Source organism: Cimex lectularius, unplaced genomic scaffold, assembly GCF_000648675.2.
Source record: "Cimex lectularius strain Harlan isolate CLEC.00 unplaced genomic scaffold, Clec_2.1 scaffold193, whole genome shotgun sequence".
Classification (NCBI taxonomy): Eukaryota; Metazoa; Arthropoda; class Insecta; order Hemiptera; family Cimicidae; genus Cimex; species Cimex lectularius.
The window spans coordinates 890,012-900,324 of record NW_019392759.1 but is presented as its reverse complement, the minus strand read 5'-3'; the positions used below and the strand labels follow the sequence as shown (position 1 = coordinate 900,324).

Genomic DNA, 10,313 nt, shown 5'->3' with positions numbered 1-10,313 from the left:
TGATTTTCACACGATTGAATTGATTTTTTTTATTTAAGAATTTATTTGCAGATTTCGCAACGTTCATAAAAAATTGTCTGATTAACGCCATTATTTACACAGTAGGTGATAAGCAAAATCTCTTAGGCTCAATGGCCTATAAAAGTATACCAACTTACAATCTTCCATTTCACGTAATATTGAATATAAATGCGCGATTATGTTTTTTTTTCTTATATTTCTCTCACAACGGTACATTTATTGGATAATCATCATGGGAAGGAGATACTGCATTTAATCCGTACAAATCACTCTTTGCATTAATGACATGTATTTTTAAATTATCATCGTGTGGAAATTGCACTTATCCCTTTCATAATGATGATCATGATAACATGACAAATATCAAATATCAATTAGAGGACTTATGAGTGTCACTACGTCAACTTAATGTAAAAATTGGCCACGCGTGAGTAGTAATATATTATCCTTTGAGCAATTTTTGTAACTAGCAAAATAACAATATTGAAAAATATTCCAAGAACAATGTACACAAGTGTAAGTGCTAATGTAAGAAAAGCCGTTTTTCACAATCAAAGTCATTCGTTGTACAAACATCGAATTATACTGGTACCGCACTGGACATAAGCAAGGCAAGAACGCCCGTGTAAAGTCTGACTAGAAAGAAGCTGCAGATTCTTCACAGGAAGCAAGAAGAGATATATTAACGTGTTTCTCGACGACCCTTTCCGCTTCTTAGAAAGATTAGCATGAACCCTCATAGATGCGTGGTTGGTATTGATGGGATTCCGTTCGAAAACTGATCAAAAGTGCTAACTCACTTTGCTGAGCGAGGGAAGAATTGAACTCCGAAAAAAAAGAGCGATAGCTCTTATATCCCCTCAACTTCAAAACCAATTCTTCAGCGATCGCCACATAATTTTGAATTTTGTTTATACTACCACTTAGTAAGTTGACAAGTGACTTCACCCTGTTTGCCACTTCAGCATCTCTCATCACTCCTCTTTGCAAAGGCTCTACACTCTCCTAAGCTCTTCTGGCTGTTCGGAGTCTGCCTTTCTGCATTCTCGCTTGTGGAATTTCAATACTCACTTTCCAGCATTGAGCAGGACTCTAATTCTTATTTATTTACAGGTTATACCCAGTTACAAGAAATCACATGTTTATAGATGAGCTCTGCGAGTTAAAAAATTATTTTATATTATTATTAATATAAATATAATATAATTTATACTGTATAAAAAATTTATTTTCGATTAAATATGCACTTTTATTTGTTTAGATATTTTGATTTTTTTATATTCATACATTCACAAGAAAAAGGTGATAAAAATGCAGGGTTGTTAATGTTATGTGAACGCAATGATGAACTGATCTATCTTCTTCATTTAATTCTTCTCTTTTTAGTGAAATTTATTATTGAAAATAATAGAAAAAGGTTAAACAGTTCGTCGTTTCTTTCATGTAACAACCCTGTTATTAAGACAATCAATCATTACGATTGGCCCTGGCACACCGAAATTCGAAAAACCAGCTGAAGTATACAAACGGAATTAAGGATGAGATAAATTTGGCGATCGGTGAGCCATGAAAGAAAGGTGATTCGTTTCACTGAGTGAGCTGTTTTGATTCGATCTTTAAACAGATCAGTTTTCCCATCAGGAGATGGTGTTTTGCGGCCTAGGCAAGCGTATCTTACATCCTTTAGGTTTAACCTCGCCAATGATCAGACAAAAAGCGAATTGGCGAAACGTAATTGACGAACGGAGAACAGGACAGACGTTAAATCGGCAAATGAGATATAACTGCCGAAGAGATAATTGAATCGCCGCCGTTGTAAGCCATCGGCATCTGTTTGATAAAATCGATTGTAAGTACCTAAAAGGTGCTTTCCCAGCCGTGAGACAAAAATTGATCAATCTCGTTACTTCTGCGACAGGGACAATTTAAGTTTTAATTGCCTTTTACTGTTCGTTCTGGCTTCAAACATTCGGGACTGAGAGGACGGTGACGTCCGCCGGCAATAGATTTAACAAACAAGGCATAACACAGTTGAGTTGTATTGTAGCGGAAAGCAGAAAATTGAACATTCGTGTTTATATATTTGCTTTCATGTCGTTTTATAAACTTGTATTTTGAATGTAATAAATCTATTCTAACAGCCGAAATGGATACAAGAAAAGAATACTAAACAACTACTGTCGTTCAATTACTATATCAACTCGAAGAACAATAAACAATTCGTTTAACAAACTTTGTTTAAAACAAATCTATTATCGAAAGTCGATTATATGAGTAAAAGAGATTATGGAATAATAGATAGTGTATACTTTCAAAAGACGACCTTGTAAAATTCAAACATGTACGTAATTCCCTAATTTCGTGGTCCGCTTGACCAAGTACACTTCACTAAAGCTCTCCGTGGCCATTTCAATTGTCGTCGAGAATCCAAACAGATTACACGACATTTGAAAAATTGAAAAATGGCAAAAAGGAGGGAAAACTCATAAGGTGGGGTTGAGATAGGAAGTTGAGATGGGGAGTTGATGTCCGAGTAGATCTAGGTCACGATAGCTCAGGTGGTAGAGCAGCGGCGTATCTAGCCGAAGATCGTGGGTTCGAATCCCGCTCATGCCATTAACTTTTTTTCATCTCAACTAAATACCTTAAGTACATGTACGTAATTTTTAAAAAATCCGAAACATGGGAAAATTCATTTTTAAAAAAACCTACTTTTAACAATCAAACTTTACGCAACAAACACACATTTTACTACATTTAATTTAAACGTTAAATTTAAAGATTTTATCTCAACCAAGACCTTACATAAAAATTAAAAAATAAATAATTAAAAGAATTAACTTGGTCAATTGACCACTAAAACATAAATGGGTTAAATTTAAATGTTAATTATATTTTGGACAGAACAACCATATGGGCTGAAACCATCATCACATGTTATTTGTTAGGTACAGGCTGTTTTAGTACCGTGTGAGTTTTTATAGAAGTATGGCCTGTTATTTTTACGCTGGCTATTTTATTGTAAAGCTAAGTATGGTTCCAAAAACATTTTTTTAAATTTTTCACGTAGAATCTGCTGGTTCTATAAGAATTTCAATAAGTTGGCGCGTTTAGCCGACCTGTTGTACAATTTTTTTTACAAATGAAATGTCATATTTTTTGCTAACCATTTTTTTATTATTCTGTCTGATATGCGTAATCAGCAATTGAACGTTTCTTGAAATCTAATCAATAATTACTAGACGATTTGGAAAAATATGTGCAATTTGTTGTATTGCAGTTGCAATTATTTGTATTATAGCATAATTACCGGCTATAATTACCGACATATAAAGATAAGAATTATCCTGTTCAAAATAAACAACCACCAGATTTAATCGAAATTAAAGTTATTGTATAACACTCTGGAGGAGATTCTTGCCGTGTATCATTTACATGAATAATGATTTACATGAATGAAAACATCCCAAAACATGGATATTCTAAAACCTCTTGATACTTGGGCTTGTCCTTCGTAAGGAAAGCAGTAATACTCAATTAATTATACAGAATTTTTTTCGAAATGAAAAATTTGTGTCACAGGCGGGATTCGAACCACGACTTTCGGCAGTAATAAAAAGCAGTAATAATGGGGAAATGCTAAATGAACCTCCCTTCACCATTATAAAAGGGATTCGCCCAAGAAAGATATGGTGTTCATTGGTCAATGATGGACGACATTCATTTACTTCCTGAGAAATAAACGGGCGATCGTCAAGTACTGTTGTGTTTTCTCCTTGACATCTCAAGATGGAAAGCATAATAGTACATTTTGGAAGTTCTTTCTACTCCAAAAAAAGATACCAGAAATTCAAACATTCATCGGAGTTAAGTAATCGCTCGAAGAAGTCTTTAAAAAAAAAACGAAACTTTATTGTCAAAACTGAACAATGTTGAAGTTTAAACCGGCAGAGTGACGGGGAGGAGGCTATTGCAGGAGTAAGGCAAGAATATTTGGGGATTAAGGGTTTTTATACTATTTCAAAGAAATGGTGATTAAGACGATGGGCGAGCTTCTGGACCCGCAAGACATTGCTGACGTGTTGGTCTGAGGGTCATTCGGTTATTCCATAACTTCGATTTGGAATTTGTTCTGGAGATATTGAAGTTTCATTCAAAACTCTGTCATTTCAATTTATCATGTATGGTAAGAAAAGGAGAAGTTCGAAAATTTAATTGAATAAAATATGAAAATTTAATTTGTCTCGATTTTTTAAAACTAACATTGTATAACAACAATCAATTACACCATGTATTGAAATTACCGAGTTCTGAATGAAACTTCAATATCATCAGGATGAATTTTTGGTTTGGTCTCACAATTCAGCATCTGATCATATTACAGAGTGCTGCTAATGGCTGTCTGACATGAAAACCACATTTTTTTGTATTCCATTGTTCTGAGTAGAATAAATATCACCTTAGTTATTCTCTTAGTTTTTATAGCACTTTTTAAATTTTTGACGCGGGTGTTGGTAGCCGGAACGGTTTCGGCTTAAGGTAAAGGTCCTGGATTCGAATTCAGCGGCCCTGCATTCGAACCCGACATACTAGAATTTTTTTTTTCAAAATACCGGCACCCTGACGGTTAATATAACTTCGTAGATTAAATACCCTCGTAAAAAATGACTGTAATTTATACTTTTTTAATTATATTATAAGCCGTCAACCTTTAAGTAATATTCGCCTCGACAACAATTACATTTTTCCTTTATAAAAAGTATAACTGAGGCAAAGAGCGACCAACAATAGGTAGGTTTATACCGCCATCCCCAGAGGGGCCATTCAGACACAGCAGTAGCTTCCCTTGCGCTAATGAAATAATTTCTTGTTTAGTCACTGTGCAAATAGTACTCGAGAGGGAGGCATGTGCATAGTCTGGGCCATCATTCACACACTTCGTGAGAGTCTAGGGTGGCTTTAACCCCCTCCCCCCAACAGATCACCACCGGCCACACCGGGGACCTGATCACAGCCGGGCCCACACATATCATTCCCAGCAAAACCTACTACTTTTTCGTGAACAAATGGAACCATTCATATCTTATTAATAAATCTGCTGATTTTCTCAGTATTATCTCCATTATCTCCCAATATCTCAGCAATATTATTCGATAAGGAGCATTGTGTCTTCGGTGCTCCATAGTGAACACAGGCAGTTAAAATATGCTTCAACGTTAACTGTACCTCACTGGTTTCACATGTTGGACTAGGTAGTCAGTTTCTCCATTAAGTGTCTACGTGTCTGTAATCTAGTCAGTAACGTTTCTTCAGTTCTTCTTTGCCGACAAGAAGAAAACCATAGTTTTGTAGTGGCTTTGCGCCCTCTCAATTTATTATTGGTTATGTTTGCCCGTCTTTCTTCTCATTTTATATATATTCACTAGTTTTCGTCGTCCGCTTTGATCCACGAAAACTAGTGAATTTAGTAAGTTAAATGAAGTATATCTTCACTAAAGCGGCGTATCTAGCCGAAGGTCGTGGGTTCGAATCCCGCTCATGACAGTGACTTTTTTACCTCAACTAAAAACCTTAATTAATTGAAAGATTTAAAATTTATTTTGATGACATACAAAATGACATTCGGCTCTGGAACCGATTCTATCTTGTCACCTTTACTACTAGCCTTATCAGCTAATTCATTTAATTCTATATTTTGGAGTCCGGGTACTCATACAAAGAGCACTGACTTGTGTTGTTCTATGAGACAAGTAACAGCCCGATGTACTTGGACTATGATATTTACACGGAACTGGTTTTTCAGCAGTTGTAGTGCGGAGTCAGTGCAAATAATGGCTGCTGTCAGTTCCGCAGTAAAAAACACTATTGATGGAGGCAAGAGAAAGTGTAAATTCACGTCTTTCTATTACAAGGCTGCTCACACACCATCATTACTTTTAGAGCCATCAGTGTTCGCAAAGATAGCATTATGGATTTTTCTTTAATTCTATGAAATTCATGCTTGTACCAAAATGACGCGTATTTTTTCGGCGTGGAGACAGATCAAAATTTGTTCTTTATTGTAGGAAACAACTTATCCACACAATGAACTAGTGAATTATTGGCCATTTATAAGCCAGAGTTTATTTGACTAACTTTTAATCGAGAAGGTTTATTACGCTTAAAAAAATTCCTTTCTATTAAGCCCGAGTGTAAAAAAAGTGGTTAATGCTGATTTGAACAGGAACGGTAGATAATAAAATTCCAAGCGCTTAGTTAGGCCTCCCCTCTTTTCGAGCCCATTCATCCTCTTTCGGCATTGATTGTTATGAATCGAGTCCAATTTGGTCGAATTTGAAAATCCATTGGAAATGAATCACTATAAATAAAATTAATAAAAAACAACTAAGTCCTTAAACATACAATGAGGAAATATCAAAATACCAAAAATAAATTTTCGTTGTATCTCGATGTTTTCCAGGATTGGACTAAATTACAATCATAAATTTTATCAATACAGTCTAAAATTTTTGAATTATTAATATCCTCTTTCAGATGTTTTCCATTTATTTTTAGCATAATTATTAATCATTTCCAATGGTCAGAATATTTAGCATTATTTACATAAGTTAAACTTTACATCACCTGCTTTTGACTGTGAACAGTACGCTTATTTTTGTGCACAACGTTTAATTGTTAAAAAGGATCATATTATTTTGATAGAGGGCGGACACAACGGTATTAAGGGGCAATGAGGATGTCGATTCGCTAGCCATAAAAAGCATCAAAAGCGCGAACTTTCATGCAATAAAACTCCCTAAAACAGATGGTAAACGGTCTTTAAACTCTAAATGGTTTGAGGATTGGGAAACCCGGTGCACACAGAGAATACGGCTTTTTAGCTTGATAGTCTGCTGGTATCGTGAGTGCGAACGTTTCTGCTGTAAAAATATAAACTGTAGTTGGTAAAGAAATTCTTATTGAATGATCATCCAATGGGTCCAAGGGAGGGCATTCTACTCTCTCGAACAGAATGGACTCATCGTTAAAAATCTATGATTCCCCGGAAGTCTTTTGCACATTCTCCCTGTAATAGTGTGTTATATGGGAGGAACGTACAGATTACTCTTTGAAATACGGTGTCGGAGAGTGCAAATTGCCTTTGTGTAGGCTAGCTGGAGGGGGAGGAGATAGTTCATTCTATATACCCAAAATATTCCTGGTAGAATTGATAGATAGATAAAATGCTTTTTTTTTTGTAAATATGCACTATTTCATAAATAATTTTGAAAAAATACATAGCTTATGTTACATCTTTGAACCATTTAATATAACAAGTCAGGTTTGTTGACGGTGGACAGGATTCGAAGGCGTCCTGAAGGAAACTTTTCCCTTAGCATTCTTCTTTTTTCCATCCTTTTTTAGCATTTTCCCTTCTTCCTTACATCAGAATCTTTCCACGGCTAATTGTACGAATTAATCGCCCATGTAGGGGGGGAGATGTAAAGATACTTCACTACTGTCAGTATCTATAATAGAGGCAGCATTGATGAAGATGCGAAAGAATAACTACCTGTGGCTTGACTGTCCCAGAGCGTTAACTCAGTTTATTTAGTGTATTTATTTCGGGTATTGAGAAAAAGACTATGAAAACTGATTTTCGTATGCTTTAAGGATTTGCAATTTTGAGAAAAAAATCAGTTATCCACCGCTTTTCCTCCTCTTTGAAACGAACTAGATGGGAAACTAGTAAAACAATTTTTCCCACTTATTCTCCACTATTTCTCTTATATCTCGTAGACAGGTCGGTCGATTTTCTCACGTCCAACGTTTTTACGTCAATTTTGAACCGAACTAGATGAGAAAGTAGACAAAAAATTTCCTGAGTTACTCTCCGCTTTTCAGTTTATATCTCGAGGATAAGTCGGTCGATTTTCTTACTTCCAACGTTTTTACGTCAATTTTGAACCGAACCAAGTGGGAAAGTAGTTAAAAGAATTTCCTGAATTACCCTTCCCTTTTCCTCTTCTATCTCGCAGATAGCTTTCAGGATGAACATATTGGATCTTTAAATATTTTTTCCGGAATTTCTACAAAGAAATCCGTAAATATGCCAACACGAACTTCTTTCCAACTGCGTCGATCCCTTTTAACAGTATTTTATCTTATTTATCAGAAGGTCCACGGAGGACCCTTTGGCTTTTGCTGAGCTTCTGGTCTGCACTGAGCGAGTATAGAAAAGAGTTGTTGTGTTTACTTTGATCATGCTAAGTGCGAGGGTTATAAACGTTGATTCGTTAGTTCCGCCACGTACACTTCCCGGCGGGAGGGAGTGAAAATTTTTTTACACACTCTCTCGGCGGGTGGGGGTGGAAGTTTTTTTTAATTTCCGTATACTTGGCAAACCCCACGCCCTCTGCCCACAGACGGGTCTGCCTTCTCTATTTTCTCTTTTATGGATTCAAACATGACTTTATGTACATAGTGGGGTGTCTTGGTTTTCTTTTTTTTGTCACATCCCACCGTACGATCAAGGAGGGGAGTAACCATGGGGGGGGGTGTTTCAGGTAACTTTTCTGCCTCCACTTGATTCACCTCTACTCCCCTTCGCGACTAATATTTCCGTACATTATTCACATATCATTCTCTCATGGGCAGCAGCCTCGTACGGTCCTCAGGACAGCGTATCTTTCTCTGGAGTTAGTGTCGAAAAGAGTGTTATGTGAGAAATGGTCCGTCCTTTTGCACATTTGCTGGCATAATAATTCAGCATTATTTCATATAATACATTATTGAAGCTATTAACTATTGAAAGAATATTTTCTGTTTGAAGAACAAATGCGTTATTAAATGACTTATAAAATTAAAAAAAAAAAAAAAAAAAAAAAAACAAGGAGAGAAAACATATGACGTTCTGCTTCTGATCGAGCTTATATACACAAACAACCCATCGGACTAACTGCACATAAACTAAACGGTCATACATCAATAATCTTTGCAACTGTATTTTTCCCGTAATTTTTTCCAGGCAAAGCGTAAAATAAAATTTCAAATGAGGAATATTAAATTGAAGTAGACATTCTTTATTCCATTCGTGTAAGGAAAAAGTCAGTAGTTACGTTTTAACAGGCCGGGGGGGGGGAAGGAGGTGCCATATTGGCTATTGCCAAACTTTTCCAAGCAGGATGATGTTAATAATTTATAGACATCTATAAAGTTTATGAAGGATGGAGTGCAAAATAAATTTTGTGATGCGCTATAAATATTTCCCAAGGAAGCAGATCAATAAAGTCACTATCGGAATTTTACGACATTCTAAGATTTTTACAATTAAAAAATAATGACAATCACAATTTTTTAACATTGATACGTTGGAAATTACAATATAATATATTTTAGACATTTTCATAGTTCTATACTGATAACTATTCTTGTTGTAGGTCCGATTCTAATTTGGTATAATGCCAACTCCAGTAGAATCCTAAACATGTTGACCTAGATAAAAGTAAACATTTTTCCTTAAAAAATTACGTTATATTCCAGTATGTATAAATTATATGGCTGTGTAATATCATAAATAGTAAATTTATTTAACAAGCATCGGTGGTTCAGTGGTAGAATGCTCGCCTGCCACGCGGGCGGCCCGGGTTCGATTCCCGGCCGATGCAATTTTTTTTTTTTTAATCATCATCCTTTTCCCAGATAAATCTGGCAAATGAATTTATTTATTATAAATATAGTTTTAGCAAGCTCAAGGCCAACACAAAAAAAAGTGAAGAAAAAAGTTTGTTTTACAAACAAAAGTTGTTAAAAATTACAAATGAAGGTAAACACTATAAAATAATTGAAATTACAAATAAAGGTAAATATCATAAGGTTAATAAGATTATAAATAAAGGTAATTTTTAGCTGTAACTCATTATTTACTAAATATAAGGACAGGGTGATAGGGATAAAAGAGGCGACCACAAGGCCTTCTGCACCACGACCTGAGTAGATATATTGTGCTCCCCTGGGTTTTATAACGCACTGGCCAGCTTCAGGTTGTTAATCTACCTCCATAGCCTTGCTTCGTGTAGGATCTTACTTGTGGTTTTTCCTGTCCTAGTTGCAAGAACCTGCACCTAGACCTTCACAGAAACATAAAATATGTTTTGCGGTCTCCTACTCTTCCTGGCGGTATCTACACACTGTTTCTTCTGTCTGTACTCCTATCCGGTGGTAGTGCTTTCTTAAGTGGCGGCTGTGCCCCGTCAAGAGTCCAACCAGAATCCAGGTACGTTTTCGGTTGCCTTCCATTCCTTTGTAAGTTT

The 10,313-nt window shown here is 35.8% G+C and overlaps 1 non-coding gene across 1 annotated transcript; it reads left to right on the top strand.

Moving 5' to 3' along the window:
• Window positions 1-9,597: 9,597 nt before the first annotated feature.
• Window positions 9,598-9,668, top strand: Trnag-gcc. Its single transcript has one exon. It is a non-coding gene; the product is annotated as a tRNA-Gly (tRNA).
• Window positions 9,669-10,313: the final 645 nt, after the last annotated feature.